The sequence below is a fragment of the Cricetulus griseus genome, chromosome 7 (genome assembly GCF_003668045.3).
Source record: "Cricetulus griseus strain 17A/GY chromosome 7, alternate assembly CriGri-PICRH-1.0, whole genome shotgun sequence".
NCBI classification, from domain to species: Eukaryota; Metazoa; Chordata; class Mammalia; order Rodentia; family Cricetidae; genus Cricetulus; species Cricetulus griseus.
Window position 1 is genome coordinate 101,929,299 of NC_048600.1, and position 22,203 is coordinate 101,951,501.

The window sequence follows — 22,203 nt, forward strand, 5'->3', positions numbered from 1 at the left end:
AGCTCTGACGAAACACTCTGCTCAATGCATATATCTTGGGCATTTCTGAGGTTACTGTGTGCATGGCAGAAGAGAGTCAGAGTGAAGCTCCCAGGACTCTACAAACCCTTGCCTGAGCCTCAGCTTTTCCTGACCTGCCAATGTTTCCTCACCAAGTCTCCCTTGGCAACCCTTCTTTAAATAAAGTATTAGCACAGAAATCCCGATTGTAAGGCCTGCTTCTGAGAAACCTAATGTAAGACACCTCAAGGAGCATGGCAGGGGAGGTTGCAGCCACAGCTGACGCCAGCCAGAACCACAGTGACTTCCTTGTAGGGATGCCAGATTTAGTAAATAAAACACAGGATGCCTGTTTAATTCGAATTCCAAATAAACATTTTTTTTTCCTTTTTTACAAACAGAGTCTCATTATGTGGTTCTGGCTGGCCTAGAACTTGCAATCCTCTTACCTCAGCCTTCCCAAGGTCACGATTGTAAGTATGCTTTACCTCACCCAGCCATGTATTTTTTTATAATGAATACCACCCGTGCACTATTCATAATAAATTCAGACTAAAATATTCCTGGTTTATCTGGAATTCAAATTTAACTGGGTGTGCTGTCTTCTTAATCACTTTTCTATTGTTGTGATAAAGCACCATGACCAGGGTAACTTACAAAAGGAAGCATTTAATCTGGGGGCTTGCTATTCTAGACAATTATAGAGCCTATGACCATCATGGTGGGGAGTGTGGCAGGCAGCAGGCAGGCTGGCATGGGGCTGGAGTAGTAGCTGAAACCTCACATCTTGGTTCTCAAGCCTAAGACAGAAAAAGTGAATGGCATAGGCCTTTGAAAGTCTTCCTCCTTCAACAAGGCCATGCCTCCTATCTTCCCAAACAGTTCCACCAACCAGGGACCAAGTATTCATATATATGAGCCCATGGGGTCATTCTCATTCAAACCACCACAGCTGTCTTTTATCTGACAAGCCTTAAGAAAGTCTCTGTTTCCTTTGTGGGCCTCTTCTGAAGGTATGCTTACAACTGCAGTGGTAGAAAGATAACCATAACCCAGACAGATACATTACTACATACTTATTAACGTTATCTTCTTTTTCTTAAGACTTCAAAATAAGTTAAACCAAGGGGCTGGAGAGATGGCTCAGCAGTTAAGAGCACTGACTGTTCTTCCAGAGGTCCTGAGTTCAATTCCCAGCAACCACATGCTGGCTCACAACCACCTAGAATGAGATCTGGTGTCCTCTGCTGGCATGCAGGCAGAAGACTGTATACATAATAAATAAATAAAATCTTAAAAATAATAAGTTAAACCAAAAAATGATCATTGGCCCATGAAAACACCCATGGGCCCCAGGGACTCTGCCTACCCTGTTAATCAGCTTTCTGTTGCTATATTAAATATCGAAGCTGAGGGCCTGGGAACCTGACTCAATGGGTAAAATGCTTGCTATGTAAGCATGAGGACCTGAGTTCAGATCCTCAGAACCCATGAGTAAACTAGGCATGGAGGCACACTTCCATACTCCAGAGCTTTGAGGTGGAGACGGGCAGATCCTGGGAATTTGGTGGCCACTAAAACAGTGAGCTCCAGGTTCAGTGAAGACCCTGCTGCAGGAATAAGGTAGAGAGCAATATAGGCAGACACCAAATATTAACCTCTAGCCTCCATGTGTGCACGCATGGGCAAGTGTACCTACGCACACACACACACACACACACACACACACACACACACACCTACCTCACATACATACAAATAAAATACTTTCAATAATCAATTTCATAGAGAGAAAACTTTTATTGTCCTCCACACTTCTGGAGATTCGGTCCATGTGTAATTGTCCTCAATGCTTTGGACCTGTAGAAAGATAACACATCATCATAGGGATGTATAGTGGGGCCAAATGCTCAACTCATGTCCAGGAGGCAAAAGAGAGAGCCAGACTCCCTCAGGCTCCTTGAAAGGTAGTCTTCAAATAATTTAGGACTTCTCTTAGGACCTGCCCTTAGCGGGTGATGCTTAATGGTGTCAACTTGACAGAATCTTAAAATCACCTGGAGACAGGGCTCTAGACATGCCTATAGGGTATTATCTTGATTGCACTAATAGAACTGGGAAGACCCACTCATGGTCCCGTGTCCTGGACCATTGAGTGAACAAATGGAGCCTGGAAGCAGCCCATGACTGTGACTCTTGTTTCTGATTAGGAGAGTGATGTGAACAGCTCCCTCAAGCTCCTGCCCTATGAGGTCCCCCACTAGGATGTACTGAAACCCAGAACTGTGACTCTAAGTAAGCCCTTTCTCCCTTAAGGTGCTCTTGTCAGGGTCATTTAATCACAGCCACATGAAAATAAACTTAAGACAGCTTCTTGATGATCCTACCCTGGAGACCAAACCTTTAATGCATACCTTTGAAGGGACACCGAAGGTCTAAATCACAGAATCTGCTACCCCAGTGGGTGATTTAGATCTGGTGCCAGTTCATAAAAATCCTTGGATGCTGTAATGAAATATACTTCCATTTTATCAACCACTGTTCAAGAGACAACTCTGTGATCAGATACCAGTTGAGAGAGTGAAGGGAAAGGAAACAAGAACACAGTACCTGACCAGGGATGAGATGGCCACATGATGGAGGGCAGCCAACTGATTCATTAATTTGTGGGTCTGCGCCCTAGTGAACACAACAGGTTTCCATCATGCAAACTCATGGCCTGAAGCCCAGGTAGCCTGTGTGATGAAATTATCTAGATAGGCCTTAGCTCTCCTCATCAGAGCAGCCAGGGTACATCAGGCATAAATTAGGAACTAGGAACTGGGCCATGTTCAGTGAAGCAGCCTACGAGATGTTCTGAGCATGACTCTAAGGCATGTTGTCGTTTGTGTATGCATTCATCCATGTATGTGTTGGGGGGCGGGGCATGTGACTGTGGAAGCCAGAGAGGTTGATTGCTCTGCACCTCTGTTTTTGAGGCAGGGTCTCAGACTGAACCAGAAGTTTACCAGTTTGATTAGAACGGGTGGCCAGCAAGCTTCAGGGGGTCCCTGTGTCCATGCCCCCAATGCTTGGGATCATAGGCTAGCAAACTGTTGCATACAGGTGCGAGAGATTCAGTCCAGGTCCTCATGCTTGCATGCCCCAGCCATGCCTTTTTTTGTTTTGTTTATGTGTTATAAGTCAGGGTCTCATGTAAACCAGGCCGCTCTTAAACTCACTTTGTAACTAAGGATGCCTTTGAACTCCTAATTCCCTACCTCTGCCCCAAGAGCTGGGATTATAGGTGTGAGCCACTTTGCCCAGCTCATTGTCATGTAAAAATACTTTTAAAAACTTTATTTTTCTCTCTCTCTCTCTCTCTCTCTCTCTCTCTCTCTCTCTCTCTCTCTCTCTCTCTCTCTCTCTCTCTCTCTCTCTGTGTGTGTGTGTGTGTGTGTGTGTGTGTGTGTGTGTATTTGTTCAGATGTGCGCAGGTGCCTTTGGAGATCAGAAGAAGGAGTCAGATCTCTTAGAACTGGAGTTATAAGTGGTTGTGAACCACCATAGTGTGGGTGCTGGGAACCAAGGCCAGGGCCTCAGCCCGTGCTCTTAACCAGTGAGCCGTCTTTCCAACACCTAGTTGTCTGTTTTTATAAATAAAGTTGTATTGAATAAGGCACGCATATCTAGCAATATTCCATTGCTATCTGAGATTTTGTACAGATCCCTGAAACATTCACTGCCTTCTCCTCTACAAAGTTAACTCAGTTTTTCTCCTAGGCAAGAGAATCACAAGATGGGATATTGTGAAAAACGGAAGTTTTACAGTACTCAAAATGTAAAACAAAGCCTTTCTGGTTGGTCCTCTATGGCTGCATCAAGTGTGGTCTTTCCCTTAGCCCACAAATCCAAACAGAAACCCTGTAAGTTATTCTAGGCACATGGAAGATGGTTGGCTAATCACCATGTCACAGGGGAAATGCCGCAGAGACACCTGACCAGATGGTATGCTGGGATTTATGTGTGAAACTCTCTACACAAAAGCCCAGGGTGCCCTCTTGGTGGGCACTGCCCAGGCTCAGGGCTTAAGGACAGGGGAGAATAGGTGTTTAGGCAGAAGGGTAGCTTGTGTTGCTCAGAAATTCCCGCCTGTCCTTCAGGATCATCTCAATCATCCACCGGGCTCCGTGGGTACTTTAGTTGACCTAATTAAAGCTTGCATTGCTATTTTAACTAAGAAAATGCTACTTCCAACTGTCTTTGAAAGAAAAAAAGAATAAATATTATCAAGACCATCTCTTAGAAGATTAGGACCAAAAAAAAAAAAAAATCCAGGAGGAGATGCTTCAAAGCTGTTTTTGTTGTCCCTGGCTTTGAAATACAGAGACAGCCTGATAATTTTATCTTCCTCAAAATATAGCAAATATAGTCTATTTACTATCTGCAGGCAATGGCATACATAAATTAACACACACACACACACACACACAGAGAGAGAGAGAGAGAGAGAGAGAGAGAGAGAGAGAGAGAGAGCACAAAGCACTTTAAAGACAAGTCTCTCGTGAGTCCATCATCTCTCTTCCTGTGGTGAGGGCTTTCGGCCGCAGATCAATGCAATTTGAAAGTTTCAGAGGTGATTTCGTTTTTCACACTCTGCCATTTGATGAGTTTTCAGATGACCATCTAAAGACCAGCTTACACTGGGTGTCTCCCTGATCTCAGCAGCCTTGGGATGAGCTGCAGTGTTCAGAGATCCTTAGCAGAGATAGAGATGCATTTTATCTCATTTCTCTAAGTCAGCTTTTCAATGAGCTCCAACACAAGGCTTAGTAGACTCGTGAAAAGCCTTTTTTTTTTTTTTAACCTCGAGAATGGTGTTTCTGCTTCTCATCATCATATTTAGCAGGAGAGTTACTTTTTCATTTCAAAGAAAGTCTTTCTGGGCACAAAGTGTGCCATAAGAGAGCAGGTAGAAGGACGGAATGATTCCTTTTTACTGTATTTCTGAATGCACTGGGTTGAAAGTGGAATGTGATATTCTTATTTCCCTAATTAAAATTTTTTCAGGCAGTTGCTTACCTTTGTGGCACCAAAAAAAAAAATTTCGAAAGTCAGGCATGATGGCACAACAAGCTTATTTATATCCAGGGTTGGGAGGTAGAGACAGGTGGAGCCTTGAAGCCAACAGACTGGCAAGCCAGCCTAATTATCGATCTCCAGGCTAATTGAGAGACACTGTCTCGAAAACACAAGTGGTGTCCAAGGAATGACAGCCAAAGTTGTCCTTTGGATGTCTCACACACATGTACACGTGCAAATGTTACTTGCACATACATGCACTTAGACGCATGTACATTCATATACATACACACAAAAAATCAAGTTTTGGTAGATGAACTATTGTTATTTTTGTTTTTGTTTTTGTTTTTTCAGATTCTCAGTATATAGCTCAGGCTGGCCTTGAACTCTTGGCTTTCCCTTTGGGTTGCCTATGTTGTTCTCAAATGTTCAGTCCTTTTTCCTTGGCCTCCCAAGAACTGGGGTTACAGGCATGCACCACCACACCTGCCAAAACCATGCATTTTTGAAAGGTGTAATTGGCTATTTTGTTTCTTTCTTTGGTCAAATCATTTAGTAGTCCCTTGAATGGACCACATAAATACACTTAGAAAGCAAGCATAGATTCGGGATAATTTCTTTCCATGTATTTGTCCATGGTCCAGGGAAGATGAACTTACCAGAAGGAATGGCAATACAGTATAGTGAGTATACCCACAAACTCTCTCTGAAGTTACCTCTAGTTCCCAGTGGTGTGTAACAACAAGATTGATTGGTTGGTTGGCTGACTGATGGATCCCTAAGCTTCATTTCTAAAACAGACATTATCAATAGGGCTCATCAAATGGTATGGCAAAAAAGCAAATGGACAGATGAGATGGGAGTTAGTGGTCTCTCACTTTCTGTCAAAGAGGATAAATGTCTATCTCAAGCCTTCCGTGAAGAACAGATCAAGCATCCTGATCATGCTGGGATAACTCCTTTTCCCAGGTCACTGATGTCCCTTCCTTTTCATCACCTCAACCTTCTTCAATATGTCAGGGAGCTAGGCTGATAAGATGGCTCTGCAAATAAAGGCACTTACCCCATAAACCTGCTTCAACCCCTAGAAGCCTTAGAAAGGTGAAGGAGAGAACCAACCCCACAAAGTTCTCTTCTGATCACCCATTCACCATGGGATGTGCATCCCCCCAACACATACACACACGCACGCACGCACGCACGCACGCACGCACGCACGCACGCACGCACACGCACGCACGCACGCACGCACGCACGCACGCACGCACGCACGCACGCACGCACGCACGCACGCACGCACGCACACACACACACACACACACACACACACACACACACACCATGGGTGTCCTTACAGGCATAGTTCAGAGGTGACCAACTTCTTTTGACTCCTAACTGCAAAGCTAGGGACCTGTTAGTTGCAAACAGCTGGCTATCCAATTAAAGTAGTTATATAATTGGGTGGAGGAAGGAGTGTGTTTTCCTTACAGAATAATTGTGGTAGTTTAAATAAGAATGGTTCCCATAAGTTCATATATTTGAATGCTTAGTCACCAGGAATTGGCACTCTTTGAAAGGATTAGAAGGACTAGGAGGTGTGGCCTTTTTGGAGGAAGTGTCTCACTGGGGATGGGCTTTGAGGTTTCAAAAGCCCATGCCAAGCCCAGTCTCTCTCTCTCTCTCTTTCCCTCTCTCTCTGCCTATGGATCAGGATGTAGCTCTCAACTATTACTCCAGCACCTGTTCCCTATCATGGTGATAATAGACCAAACCTCTGAAACTGTAAGCAAGCTCCCAATTAAATGCTTTCTCTCACAATAGTTGCTTTAGTCATGGTGTCTCTTCACAGCAATAGAACAGTGACTAAGATAATCATAAAATCCACAGGCATTGATTCTAAACAAAGGGCAAAGAGTGTTATTCAAAATATGTAACCAACATACACCAGCTTCAGCGAATCAGAAGCAAGGCCTGATGGGTGAGGAGACAGCTGAGCTGTAACAGCTGTGGCTGGCTAAGTCCCATCCCTAGTTTAATATTGACGCAGCAGCTCAGTGCAGGCAGGGTTTGGGCCAGCTTCTGAAACATTTCCTTCTCTTTGTGGAGATGTTTGCTATGCCTTCAAATGTCACTTCCGCGTCTACCAAAAAAGTCTAAAAGAAAGAAGAGTGAGTGCTTCTTCCAGTTGTAAAATGTTATTACAATTAGTGTGTGTGTGTGTGTGTGTGTGTGTGTGTGTGTGTGTGTGTGTGTGTGCTTATGTGTGGTGGTCATAGACAACTTGTAGGAGTCGCTTCTCTCCTTCCACCATATGGATCCAGGGATGAACTTGGGTCCTCAGACTTAGCGGCAAGCACTTCTACCTGCCACACCTCACTGCCCCAGTGCACTTTTTATCAGGGAAATCTTCCCCAGAAGCCCAAGCACTCTCCTTCTCAGTATGGGCCAGGATTGGGTCAATTAAGATTCTGCTCCCCCTTTTCCTTGCAGCATCAGAGGGTCAAACCTGCGGCATTGTTCATGCTAATCGCGTGGTCTAAAACTGAACTACGCTCCAGACATCAGCTCTTCATCACTTGCGTTGAACATGAGTACAAGAGTATAGCAGTTAACTTGGACCAATAAAAGTCTGTTCTCTAAGAACTACATAAGTCCCCTGCCCCTGTCCCTGTGCTGAAGAACATGGCTGCCTATTTAGAAACAAATCAGTAGCTTTGCTCAGGGGAAAGCAGAGTGGGGCGTCTGAATAGTCTCCGGATGCCTGCCATGTTGGGTTTTTGGCACAAACTAACTCACATTTTTTTATTGTATCCAATGGGTGGGTTCAGAGTGGGGAACCTCGTGACCCATTAGCAGAGTCCCTTGCCTCTGAGCATGTGACACTAGAGCTCTTCAAGACTGTGATTGAAGCCCAGCCCCAACTTCCACACTGAGTGCTGCAGAACCCTGATCTCAGAAACTTCAAGTGGAGAGCCTGGAGTGGCTCATATTTTACCCAGATCCACAGAGTTTGATGAATAGCCTTGTCTGTAACCACACTAGGGTTCCTTCTGTGAAATGTAGGAGACACTCACAAGGGCAATTAATTAATTAATTAATCATGAATTAATCAATCAATCAATCCTAGGTTATCCTAAGGGCGGAGACTCTCTGGCTCTATGGCTACGGAGGGACTTGACTCTGTGGGAAGTGAGAACTGAGTGTCTGGGTCTCCATGAGTCCATTCCTTCACATGGTGATGGCCTCTACTCTTGGAGTGGGGAAGCCCAATGCTGTGGGAAAGGCCCAAGGTGTTCATGGAAGCATCCTTAGAAAGGAGATGAAAGGAATCGGAAAAGGTTTTTCAGAATAATTCAGAAAAGCAGATTTGCAGTGCAATATGACTGCAGCCCACAAATGGCTTCCTAGACACACCTCTTAATGTCACATTTTACAAACCAATCCAGAAACCTTGATCTAAGTCAAAACCAAGATACGGTGCCTACGAAGCTATGCCATAGCCCCCATGGATAGACTAGCCACACTCAGCCTCTCTAGTACCCACATGCAGCAGCCAAAAACACTCATACACAACCATCAGCTTCCAGTACGTAAGCAACCTGTTCTTGGCCTGCTCATAGGTGACCCCTTCTAGGCCACTAATTTTTTTTTCTCTATTTCTCATGCCCTACCCTTACCCAAGTTGAAGGGTGGTCTTTAACTTGTATCAGTCAGAATGAGTGTGAAGGTTAGCCTCGTGAGCCTTCATCAGAAACTCCAGGCATGGCAGTGGGCCCCTGAAATCCCAACACTCAGGAGTGGAGGCAAAGGATCAGTGATTCAAGGTAGTTCCATGGGTTCAAAGCCAACCTGGAAAAATGAGACACTGAGAGAGATGGGGGAAGGGAGGGGAAAGAAGCAGGAAGGAGGGAGGGAGGGAGGGAGGGAGGGAGAGAGAGAGAGAGAGAAAGAGAGAGAGAGAGAGAGATCTTTTAAAGTGAGCTTCTAAAGCCAGGTATGGCAGCACACTCTTCTAATCCCAGTTAATTAAAAAATTAAAAAGTAAAGTAAAAAAATAGGGGTGAATAATAGAGCACTTACCTAGAATGCATGAGGTTGTATGCAGGGAGACACTGTAGCCCCGCCTCCTAGTAGCACAGGTGTGCCGGGGACACACCCATGGGGGTGTGGTCAGGGGAGGTCTAAAGGTGACACAGGAAGGATTCTTTTTTTTTTTTTTTAAAGATTTATTTATTTATGATGTATACAGCCGGCCAGAAGAGAGCACAAGATCTCATTATAGATGGTTTTGAGCCATCATGTGGTTGCTGGGAATTGAACTCAGGACCTTTGGAAGAACAGCCAGTGCTCTTAACCTCTGAACCATCTCTCCAGCCCACAGGAAGGATTCTTAAGGGGACTGCGGACATGTGGATAGGCTCTCTCTCTGGCTCTGAGCACGCTTTGGCTTGCGCTTGGCTGGTGTTTATCTGAATAAAGAAACCTTAGCCTTATGGATTGCGAATCGATCTCTTCAGTTGTAGGTTCATTTCTCGGCACCATTTTTAAAAAGTGTAAACAATGAATGCAACACATTGTTTAAAATTGTGTGTATTCACATGGTCAACTATGCGTTCCACTATGGTTCCACAAGCTCTATCTGCCTTCGGTTTTGGTTTGTTTTTTGTCTTTTGCCTTTTGTTTTTGCTTTTGTTTTTGAGACCAGGTTTTTCACTAGGACCTGGAGCCCCCAGGTTCCTCTGGGCTGACTGGCCAACAGGCCTGGAGGATCTGCCTGTCTCCACTCTCCAGGTCTGGGAGTACAACGCACACTACCACGACACCCCTTTTACATTGTACAAGCTCAAACTCAGGTCTTCATGCCTTACACAACCAACACTTTGCTGACTGAGCCATCTTCCCAGCCCTTTGCTAAGATTACTTCTTCTTTTTAATAAGTAAAATTCTAAAAGGAGCAGATAGCTACAAACCAGCTTCATGAGAAGTGGAATGAATCGGTCGCTTTAGTCTAAACTTATTTTTTCCATTGCTAAATGTTACACAAATTATAGCCTAGACATCCAGAGGACCATTTATGTAAAAGCTCAAGTAGGAAAAATGTCAAGATCAAAATGAAAGGTTTGGCCTGTAGAACTGGCAAGGATTTTCAATGCTCCCCTCCCCACCCCTCATCTGTGAGCTGCTTTCTTATTTACGTCCCCACATCTTGAACCAAATTCTAGGAATCCCCTTTTGGCTTTTTTTTCCTGCATCTTTCCTACTTAAAGATCTCTTTTAAAAATCTGCAAGAGAGCCCTGAATAGGTATGTTTATGCTAGTGGGAGGCTTGGCAGTGATTTTTTTCCCTCTCCTGAAAGGGGTCCTTCAAGAAGTTTCCCTCTCCCAGGGAGACAGCAACCAGAGCTTCCTGAGGAAGGTGGCCATTCTGCCAAGCTCAGAAATGGAAAGCTGTCATCAAGTCCCAGGCCTTTGGATAATGGGGACCCTGTTCTACTAAGCACCCCACAAAGCCTAGACGAGACTGAAGATCACCTTCCCCCAAATTCAGGAAACCCACTCCTTGGGCTCTTCCTTCAGGAGATATGAGAGGCTTCATGTCAAACACCCACTTTCTGCCACTTTCACAGTGGGCACGGACAATAGAGGGTTTCTTGGTTTTGTTCATGCATTTAAATTTTTTTAAATGTTTACTTATGTTGTGTGTGGACACACATGGTGAGGAGTGTGTATAGAAGTCAGAGGACAACTTGTAGGAGTCAGTTCCCTCCTTCTACCCTGTGGATCCTGGGTCCTGGCATATAACTCATGCTTCTCAGCAAAGTGCCATTAAGGAGTCACCTCCTCAGCCCTCAGACCTCATCTTTTGAAGCTTGTGATGTTTTGGGCTTACAGGTGTTCTATTCAGTGATCAGTCATTAGACCTAGGTTAAGGGCCAGAAACAACCTAGTACCATGAGCCATGATAGCTAAAAACATAATTGGATGAGGACACCCCAATTAGAAGCTACCATCTTCTGTGTGCTTCTGCTTTGAGACTGGCCAGGGTCTCTTGGAGCAGCTCCTTGCGGTAAAATGAGCAAGGGAGCCAGCCTTCAGAGTGTGAAGTCTGGCTCTGCCCATTACCAGCCTGCAGTTCTGGGAAAGTGACCTAATCACTGTGTTCTTTTCACTTTCTCAGAAAACAGGATTTGCTTTAAGCACAAAGTGGCAATGAAATATTAGACGGATATCTTAGGCACTTCGTAACTAGAAGGATGTTTGGTTATTGCACCGGGCTGCTTTTATTGTTGTTTTTTAGGAAGTTTTTGTTTATCTTGATACAAGTTCTCATATATTACAGGTTGGCTTCAAACTTGGTATGTAGGAAATGATGGCCTTGAACCTCTGACCTCCCTCTTGTCTCTACCTTCCAAGGGCTGGGATTATAGGTATGTACCAACAATTTGCTTTATAGAGTGCTGGGGATTGAAGCCAGGGCTCGCCAGGTGTTGTTGCCCATGCCTTTAAACCCAGCACTCGGGAGGCAGAGGCAGGTGGGATCTCTGAGTTCGAGGCCAGCCTAGTCTACAGAGGCAATGCTAGGATAGGCTCCAAAGCTACACAGAGAAACCCTGTGTCGAAAAACCAAAAAAAGAAAAGAAAAAAGAATGAAGTCAGGGTTCTGTGCATGCCAGGGAAGCAATTTACTAAGTTACACACACACACAAACCTTTTTAAAGACAAGGCCTCACTGTGTAGCCCTAGCTGGCCTGGAACTCACAATGTAGACCAGGCTGGTCTCAAACTTGCAGTGATCCTCCTGCTTCTGCACCGCTGGGATTATGGACACCAGCCAGCAAGCAGGCCTTTATTATATCCCTCTGAGTAAACTGGATTTGTGTGCTAACCTGAGATTCCAGAGGTCTTGGAGGCTCATTAGATTAACTTCATCATATAATTGGCCCATTGTGGCATGGGCATTGTTCTATTCCACATACCCTTCACTTTGGGACTTGAGATGTTGGAGTGCCTGCCTGGCAATCGCTATCTAGAAGAGGCATAAGTCACTTCTGCCAAGTGTTACTGGCCCTCGTCATATAATCAAGTCCACCCTCGATGAAGTAGGAGTGTGGCCTGGGGAGATGGCTAAGTCAGTAATGTGCCTGCCATACACACATAACAATCAGAGTTCAGATCCCCAGAATCCAGATAAAAAAACAGGGCATGGTGATACATGCCTAGGGGGAGAGGGGAATAGAGAAAGGACAGATGGATCCCTGAAGCTCATTGGCAAACCAGCCTAGCCAATCAGTAAACTCAAGGTTCAGTGAGAAACCCTGTCTGAAAAAGTAAAGGTGGAAAGTGACTGAGGAAAGACACTTGAAGTCAGCCCCTGGCCTCCACGCATGGGCATATACAGGCTTGTACATGCACACGTACGTAACTAAAAGCGTGCACACATCCACACTCACAAGTACCTACAACCTCACAAACAAACAAATAAATGAAGTAAAGTGAAATATATTGTCCTCCTACACAGGAAGAGCCTGTGAATGTTGAGATCACTAAAGTCTGTCATTGCTACAGGACACCGAAATCCCCAACCTCAGAGGCAAATATAGACAACCCTTCAGTTCCCATAAATAAGCCTCTACATGGTTGCTTTGGGGCTCTGTGAAAGCTCCATCACAGGGCTACCACCCCATCTGCCTTTTCTGGCATCTTCATATTGCAAGTTATTTTCAAATGATAGCAGATTAGTGTGTTCCCTTTATGAGTGGAAGGAAAGGAAGGGTCCCCAGCAGACAGGAAGTTCAGACTCCTTAGCTGAGCAGGAGAGAAGCGAAATGAACAGGATTTTATCCAGGCCTTGTGCCAAAGTAAGGGAACTAGTGCCAGGCATGGTGGAGCTCACCTTTAATACCAGCACTTTGTGAGTTCAAAGCCAGGGAATAGCCTGGTCTACATAGTGAGTTTCAGGGCATCCAAGATTACACAGTGAGACCTTGTCTCAAAAACAAACAAACAAAACACCCAAAAACAAAAAAAAAAAGAAAGAGGCAGAGACAGATGCATGCACACACACCCAGAGAGAGAGAGAGAGAGACCTGGAAAGAGGAAACAATATAAGAAATAACCAACAAAAAGTGGAAGCAATCAAACACTTACAGACTTTGACACCATGAGAGGTCTCAAGTGCAGCAGTGTGGAATGGAGGGACTCACAGCATGAGTGAGATCTCACCTTCCTTATTAGAGTCAGCAAGACAATGGGGAGAGGGGTCATGTCTGGGGACCAGTCTGTTGTTTGTCTTTTTCAAGCATCTTTTTACAGCTAGGGTGTGAATGGCACTGGGGACTCTTGCACCTTTGTTCTGTGACTCTCCAGAGTCGTCTTAGGTGTTGTTTCTTAATGAGTTAAAGCTGGTTCTTGTCTCACTCCCTCCTCTTGTTTTCTTGGGAGACAGGGTCTCACTGTGTAGCCTGGGCTCCTGATTCAGCCTCCTGAATGCTTGAAACATAGCAGGCACGACCTACCACAGCCAACCATGCTTTGCTCTATTTGGCCCAAAATCTATTGATTTTTATAGATTCTCCCCAAGACTTGAGACCCCAGCCACTTGAGTGGCAGGTGTGACAGTAGCCCTGAAATCAAGCTCAGTGTTACTCTAAGTATTGATTTGCCTGGTTGTTGATGGTGGTGGTGAGTGTGTGTGCACGGGGTGTGTGTGCACACATGCTGCAGACCATGTATAGAATGCAGAGGGCAGCTTTTCAAATTGATTCTCTAGGTCAAAGGTGGTGATGCACGCTTTTAATCCCAGGACTCAGGAGGCAGAGGCAGGAGGATCAATGTGAGTTCAAGGCCAGCCTGGTTTACAGAGTGAGTTTCAGGACAACCAGGAACCAGAAAAAAAGCAAAACAAACAAACAAACAAACACCCCCCAAAAAAACCCCCAAAAACTGCCTCAATATAAATAAATAAAATTTTAAAAAAGAAGAATTGGTTCTCTCCTGTAGTGGTTTGAATAAGAATGTCCCCCATAGGCTCGTATATTTGAATGCTTAGTCATTAGGGAGTAGCACTATTTGAGAAGGATTAGAGGAGTGTGTCACTGGGGTAGGTTTTGAATTTCAAAAGCCCATGCCAGGCCCCAGGTTGGCATCTCTCTCTCTCTCTCTCTCTCTCTCTCTCTCTCTCTCTCTCTCTCTCTCTCTCCTGCCTGTGGATTAGGATATAAAGCTCTCAGCTCCAGGGCCTATGTGCCACCATGCTCCCTGCTGTGATGATGATAATGGACTAACCCTCTGAAACTATAAGCAAACCCCCCAATTAAATGCTTTGTTTTAGAACAGTTTCTGTGTCTATGGTGTCTCTTCACAGCAATAGAACAGTGACTAAGACACCTCTTTCTATCGTGGGTTCCAGGCACCGATCTTCAGGCTTGTGTGGAAAGGGCTTTTACCTGCTAAGGCACTCAAAGGCATTGTTTCTTGGCCTCAAATTCACTATGTAGTCAGGGATGGCCTTGGCTTGTGCTCCTCCTGCTCGTGCTGGGATCACAGGCACGTCCCACCATCTCCAGTTTCCTAAGTGCTGGAGTTCAAACCCAGTGCTTCATACACACCGGGCAAGCTTTCTACCAACCGAGTCCCATCTCAGCATCAAAGGACAGTTTTAAGCAGGTGAGTGTTCTGTCCCTTCTGGTTGCACACAGACACAAGGCATTACTGTCTGTATATCCTACAAGAAGATGAACCACTGACTATTCTCTCTGCTCAGGCAGAGAAACCTGGCAGCCACTTCCAGGCTGGACAGACTACTCCCTAGGCCACAGCCTTAAGGTGTGCCTGGCGGTTCATACTGTGAATGTTCCATCCTTGTCTTTGAAAACCATAATGGGGGAAAGGTGAACCCCTGGTCCCCAAGACAGTGTCAACTCTGCCTGGAGGGGAGACTTGCCTGGTTTTCTGTTTTCCTGTGGTAACTAGTGAAGGAACCCTGTGTCCCCCAGGATCAGGGTAGAGACTGGAAAGGCCTGTCTAAAGACTTACACAGCAGTCCTTGTTCACCAGGGCTCTGCACAGGCCCGCCTGTGCATGTATGGTCAACAAGAAAGAGGAACCTTTCATTTTTATTGGTCCCCAAACACAGGACTCAGTTTTATTTTTGGAAAAATCACTCAGGTGGCCTGGTTCTGTGCTATTGACTTTTTACTGGCACGAATGCTCGCTGGATGAAGTCGATAGATCGAAAGTATCTAACAGATGTGATACCGTTCCAACTGCATGTGGCCTGCGGGCCACACTTTAAATTCCAGCCCTCAAAGTCAAGGTGAAATGTGCCCTGAAAGCCCTGCGCTAATGCAATTAAACCCCATAATTATATAAGCATTGATTCGGATCTCGGAGCACTCCCTCCTCACTACATGGCACCACTGGGACACATTTCTGCTAGGTCTGATCCTTGGGTGACAGCTTTAATCCTAATCCAAAGTCTCCACTTGCCTAGAAATGTCACAAGGCAGCTGGCAGCACATGCGTCTTGCCGATCAGACTTTCAGATAGAGAGCTGATTGTGCTGCCCCCTGCTTCCCAGCCTCCTGGGCAGAACGGAGCCAAGATTCCCTGTTCCAGCTCCTGTTCCTCTCCTCCCCACCTCTCCTCTCCTCTCCCCTTCTTCCTTCTCCCACTCCTTTCCTTCTATCCCTTCTCCTTCCCTTCCTTTCTCTCTCTCTCTCTCTCTCTCTCTCTCTCTCTCTCTCTCTCTCTCTCTCTCTCTCTCTCCTCTCTTCCCCCCTCCTCTCCTTCCCACCTCTTCCTTTCCCTCCATTCCTTATGCATCCCACCCCTCCCCTTCTCTTTCCTTTCTTCCCTTCTTTGCTTTGTGCAGACGGGGCATCTCTATGTAGCCCAGCTGGCCTTGAACTCATCATCCACCCCGTCACAGCTTCCTGAATGATGGGAATACAGACATGCACTGCCACGCCTGGCTAACACTGGCCCTTTTCAAAGATATCATGTGGGAACTTTCTGAGAGAGAAAAGGGCACTGCAGGGGGAGAAGACACAGAGCAGAGGCATCTGCTACAAAGACAAGCTGGAGAAGGTTAAGTTCATGGACTAGGGTTTTTGGTTTTTTTGTTTTTGTTTTTGTTTTTTTTAATTGTGTATGTGTATTGTGTGATGTGGGTACTGGGAACTGACTGAACCCAGGTTCCCGGCAAGAGGACTACATGCTCTTAACTCACGAGCCATCTCTCTAGTCTTTCTGTGTCTTAGTTTCTAGGCAGTGTAGGAAATCAACATAGATGAATCATGTTAACACAACATATTTGCTGGACATGATAACACATACCTGTGACTTCCAAACCCAGGAAGCTGAAACAGGAAAGGCACAGTGAGACTGGGGTCAGTCTGGACTACATAACAAGATTCCATCTTGGGCTGGAGAGATGGCTCAGAGGTTAAGAGCACCGACTGCTCTTCCAGAGGTCTTGAATTCAATTCCCAGCAACCACATGGTGGCTCACAACCATCCATTATGAGATCTGGTGCCCTCTTCTGGTGTGCAGATATACATGGAAGCAGATGTTATATACATAATAAATAAATAAAATCTTTAAAAAAAAGATTCCATCTTTAAATACACACACACACACACACACACACACACACACACACACACACACACAGTGTTTATTGGTCATGAGTCTCACAGACCAAAGTCCAGGAACTGGCCTGGCCAGTGGTACTATTTGAATATGAAGTGGACCCACCTTCCAGACTTGTGCTTTGAGCACTGGGGCCCTGACTGATGGTGCTGTTTTGGGAGTCTGCCTGTCTGGGATGTGGTGCCTCACTGATGGATGTTGGCCCCTTGGACCAGGCTTTTGATGGTTATAGCCAGTCCCCACTCCTGACTCTGTTCTCCTTGCTTCTCAGCCTCAAGCTACTCCTCAAGCATCATGATTGCCTAGGACTGTGGGCTAGACTAAACCTCTTCTCCCTTGATTTAATTCGGTCAGGTATTTGGTCACCACCACCAGAAAAGTAACTGACACAGCCAGGCTGTGTGCTTCTCTGCAGACATGATGTCCCAAGCCACACAGATTGTCTAAGTTCTCCCTGGCTAGGAATAGAGTCAGACTAATACCCTGGAGGCTACCCGCTCATTCTCTGCATGGGGATGGCCCATGAACTGTTTGCAGTAGAGATGCTTTGCTTCCTTGAAGCCATCAGGAGACTCTCTTGCTCCAGTCGGCAAAAACAGCATTCTATTGAAGCCATATAATCCTGGGGAGTGACACCTATCACCACTACCATGTACAGTTGAATAGTCACAGGATCTGCCCACACTCAAGGAGAAAAGGTCATACAAAGATAGCACCATCCAGCCCCCTACACTCTCTGGAACTATTGTCTGGGCCTGTCTCTTACTCTTCCATGTATGGGCGAGTTGCTTGGCCTCTCAGCATCAAGCCCTTTGTTGTGGAATGGATTACACTCTATAGAATTCTTGGGAAGATCAAATAAAATATCCTATTCTAAGAATACAGCAGACTCCCAAATAGTAAACACTCGGTAGATGTTGGCTGTGACCATAGTTGTGACTAATAGTAATATTGACACTATGAGACTCTAAGTCTGTGTTGGCCGTTAAGAAGCAAAGAAATGGGGCCAGCAAGATGGCTTGACGGATAATGTCATTTTCCACTGAAGCTGATGACCTGGATTCAATCCCTGAGACTCATATGGTGGAAGGAAAATACTGCCTCCTGTAAGTCAAGAACCATGTTACACATCCCACCCTCTCGCAAACAAAAGAAACAAAGAAGTAACCAAGATCATAGCCACCTGTGCCTGTGGATACCCTACAAACCTGCCAGGGAGGTCAGCTCCAGCCTAGACCGAGGACAGGGACCTCCCGGAACATAGGCAATACTGCCAGCTTTGCAGACCCTAGAATACATTTGGTAATGAGCATGCTCAGAGAACATGCGAGGACTTCAGTAAGATGCTCTGAGCCTCAGGACCGCTGTGCCTGTAGAGCTAGCAGCTTCCCTGGTTCCAGAGAAGGGGCCAAGCTAAGCACCTGCCCCAGTTTGGCTTTGACTTATGCCTTCCCTCCAGGAAACTCTCCACTTTCTCTACCTGCAACTCTGGTATTTGTTCAACAGGAGTAACAAGAACCACTGTTCGTTATCACCAGAATTCCATGAATCACACAAGAAGAATTTTTTATAGCAAGTAAAACATACGCTCAACCTGCTGTCACTGCATCAACCAACACGCACCTAACATCAAACATATGAGACAAAGTAACAAGTTGCTACGACTCCCAGCAGCCATGACACTGACAAAAGCTCACAAAGTTTCACAGTGATAAGGAACACTTGAGGAGCGAGGCACTCTCCTAACCCAGCTCCTGCCAGAGAGTTGCATCATGGGAACTCAGTTGTCAGGGCTCCTGAGTTGATGGGGCATCTCGCCTGTCCGTGCAGCATTATTTTGAAAGGGATCCTAGATACCAAGCCCAAGGTCAGCCATTCCACTCTCCTGTCCCCATGTTTGAAACATACACTGGACAATACATTTTTCCCACACTGGATATTTTGGATTCTTGGAGTTTATCTCTTCAGGGAGGTAAAAGCATTTTTCTAATTATTTTGTCTTCTTTTGAAAGAACAGCCACACCACAACTGGAATTTGAGGGGGCCGTTGCTTTGAGGTGTACAGACTTGGAAACAAACACACACACACACACCCTTGCTGTATTTCAAAGGAGGAAATGATCCTTCAATAACGTCTGAGAGAATTGGACAGTGGTATTCATCAGCTTGTCTGGAGCCTGTACGCAGCTCTATTGTGTGAAGGGGCAAGGGTCGACGGTCTACTTAGCTTTCCATTTGGGGAAATTTCCTTTGGAGGATTTTCTTGACAGCCTTAAAGCCCTGTGTTTATAAGGCCTGGTGCTGTATACCAAACAAGGCAGGATGCACAGCTAATAGCTGAAGCTTGCTTTTCTGTGTGTGCGCGTGTTCATGTGTGTGTGTGTGTGTGTGTGTGTGTGTGTGTGTGTGTGTGTGTTCGTTCGTTCATATTAGTGCATGTGCATGTAGAGGCCAAGGGTAAAATCAGGATCCCTCATTGAATCTGAAACTTATCAATTCAGCTAGGCTGGATGGCCAGCAAGACCCAGGGATCCTCCAGTCTCCATTTCCTCAGGACTGGGGTTACAGGTGTAGACTGTCCATCATACTGGGCTTTCTACATGGGTATTCTGGATCTTAACTTGGGGCCTGCATGGCAAGCCCTTAACTGACTAAACCATCTCCCAAGCCCCTCCTTTTAGTTTTATTTATTTATTTATTTATTTATTTATTTATTATTTGAGACAGGGTCTCCTGTATAACCCAGACTGACATCAGATTCCCAACTATGTTCTAGGATCACAGGCCTGGGCCATTGTGGCTGGCCAACCTTTGTTTCTCTCTAAATGTCAAGTGCTTGTTTGTCTTATGTCTTTCCTGAGGTGACCCCTGTGAGGTGGCTTTTCACACAAGGGCCATTGTCTCTGCAGTTTTTTGTTTGTTTGTTTTTTGTTTTTGTTTTTGAGGCAGGGTTTCTCTGTGTAGCCATGGCTGTACTGGAACTCACTCTATAGACAAGGCTTGTTCAAACTCACAGAGATCCATCTGCCTCTGTCTCCTGAGTGCTGGGATTAAAGGCATGCGCCACCACGGCCTGGCCGCAGCTTTGGTTTTAAATACATGTGTGCACTTGACTCTGTGCATGCCACCAGGTCAGGAAAAAAAGCCCCAAGAAGCACTGCCTGCAACACTGAGGCTCAGATTCAAGACATGGCCTGATGAAAGAAAGGCCATGCTTTTAACATGAACTCAGACTTCTGCCTTTATAGAAGGTAGTGATTTAATTACAGAAAACAAAGACTATCCTGTTGTCCTGCCATCACTACTCAGAGTGTTAGGATGAAATTAGTATATGTTTAGATCATACTGATTTTAAAATTGCTGTTTGACAGCTGAGGGGGTAAAAGCACTTGCCATGCAAGCTCAACAACCTGCGTTTGATCCCTAGGTCCCACTGACTCCTGAAACTGACTCCTGAAAGTTGTCTGTCTTCTGCCTGTCATTTGTGTGCTGTCGCTCACACCCACCTGCATTCACAAACACAAAATAAATAAACAAAGAAATAAAGTGCTCTTTGAGTTGCTGAGTTGTATTTTTAAAAAAGAGCATTTTGGCTTAGGATTGGGGGCAGGATTTCTAGCAACTTCTGAAAGTAATAATAACTCTTTCCGCCAAATGCCTGAGTTCTGCCGCCACATCAGGGCCCCAGATAACACACAGAGTCTTGTATTATTTACAATGCTGCTGGCCAAAGGACTAGGATTTCTTATTTGCTAGCTCTGTTTTAAGTATCAACCATAACCATTAATCTATATATTTTATAAAGACTTATCTTATTGAGGAAGCCAGCGGCATGCGTCCTCTCTTGCCAGGATCACATGGCGACTCTGTTCTTTACTACATTTCCCAGAATCCTCCTTGACTCCTAGCCCCACCTATCTTGCTTCCCTATTGGCCAACAGTGCTTTATTTATCAACCAATAAGACAAACATATACACAGAAGGACTTCCCCCATCAAGCTCCAAACTGTTTGGTACTACGTATTTATACAAAGTGATGTTCTCATCATTTTCAAGTATGAAATCAAAATATTGGTCCCTTCAGAAAAATCTTTGAAGGTGCCCTACAGCCTGCAGAGTCATACATCCAGGGAAAACTTAACTAAATAAGCTAGCACATCTCATTAGTATGCAGATTTGTCTTAATCTTTAATAAATGGTAGAAGTATATGCTTACCCAAGAATTGTTTTAAAATAAATTTCTTTATGTCTTATTGTCAGTAAGTCACCAGGGACTGCTCAGTCGTAACAGGGTTGCCCTAGGCAGGCATGCTAGGCAAGTGCTCCATAGCTGAGACCTTTTATTTTATTATTTAGTTAGTTAGTTCTTTGTTTCTTTGGGGTTTTTTGTTTCTTTGTTTTGAGACAAAGTCTTACTATGTAGCCCAGTTTGCCTAGAACTCACTTTGTAGACCAAGCTGGCCTCAAACTCATAGAGATCTGCCTGCCTCTGCCTCCCAAGTGTTGGGATCAACGGTTGTGCTACCATACCCCACATTTTTATTTTTTGAGATAGAGTCCCACACTGTAGCCCAAGCTGGCCTAGAACTCATAGCACTCTTCCTGCTTTGGCCTCCTGAGTAGTGAACTGAGAGACATGAGCCACCACACAGCACTGTTTTTATTTTTATTTTGAGACTGAACTTAAGTTGTCTAAGCTGGCTCTGAACTTGCTCTCTAACCAAGGTGGGCCTCGACTTTGATATCATCTTGCTCCCAAAGTAGCTGAGATGATAGGCCTACCCCACCAGACCCTGCTTAGGGTTTAACTGTGTAGTGATAAAAAATGTTTTGGAACTTGATTGACATGATGGTTATACAACACTGTGAATGCTTTGAGTGATATTCAATTATTCTTTCTGAAATGGTTATTTTTCTGTCATATGAATGTGATGGTTGATGTTGTCAACATGACAGGATCTAGAGTCACCTAGAAGACAAGCCTTGGGACGTGTTTGTGAGGAACTAGCTAGGTTAGGTGGGACATCCACCTTAACTATATAGGTGGTACCAACGCATGGGCTGGAGTCCTGGCCTAATAAAGGAGACAATGATCTGAGCACCAGCATCCATGGGTCTCTGCTTTCTGACTGCAGACACAATGAACAGCATCCTCAAGCTCTTATCATTCTGAGTTCTCCGCTGTGAGTGATGGAATGTACCCTCAGACCACGAGACAAAGCAAGCCCTTCTGTAATGGTTAGTTTTGTCAAGTCAGCACAACTTCAAATCACCAGAAGGGAGTCTCCTGCATGAACTCAACCTGTGTTGGTCTGGGCTGAGATTCAGGGGGCTCAGCACTTCCTCCTGGGGTATTTCCTTCTTTCTTTCTTCCTTCCTTCCTTCCTCTCTCCCTCCCTCCCTCCTTCCCTCCCTCCCTCTCTCTCTCTCTCTTTCTTTCTTTCTTTCTTTTTTCCCTTAGTTTTTCAAAACCAGATTTCTGTGTAGCT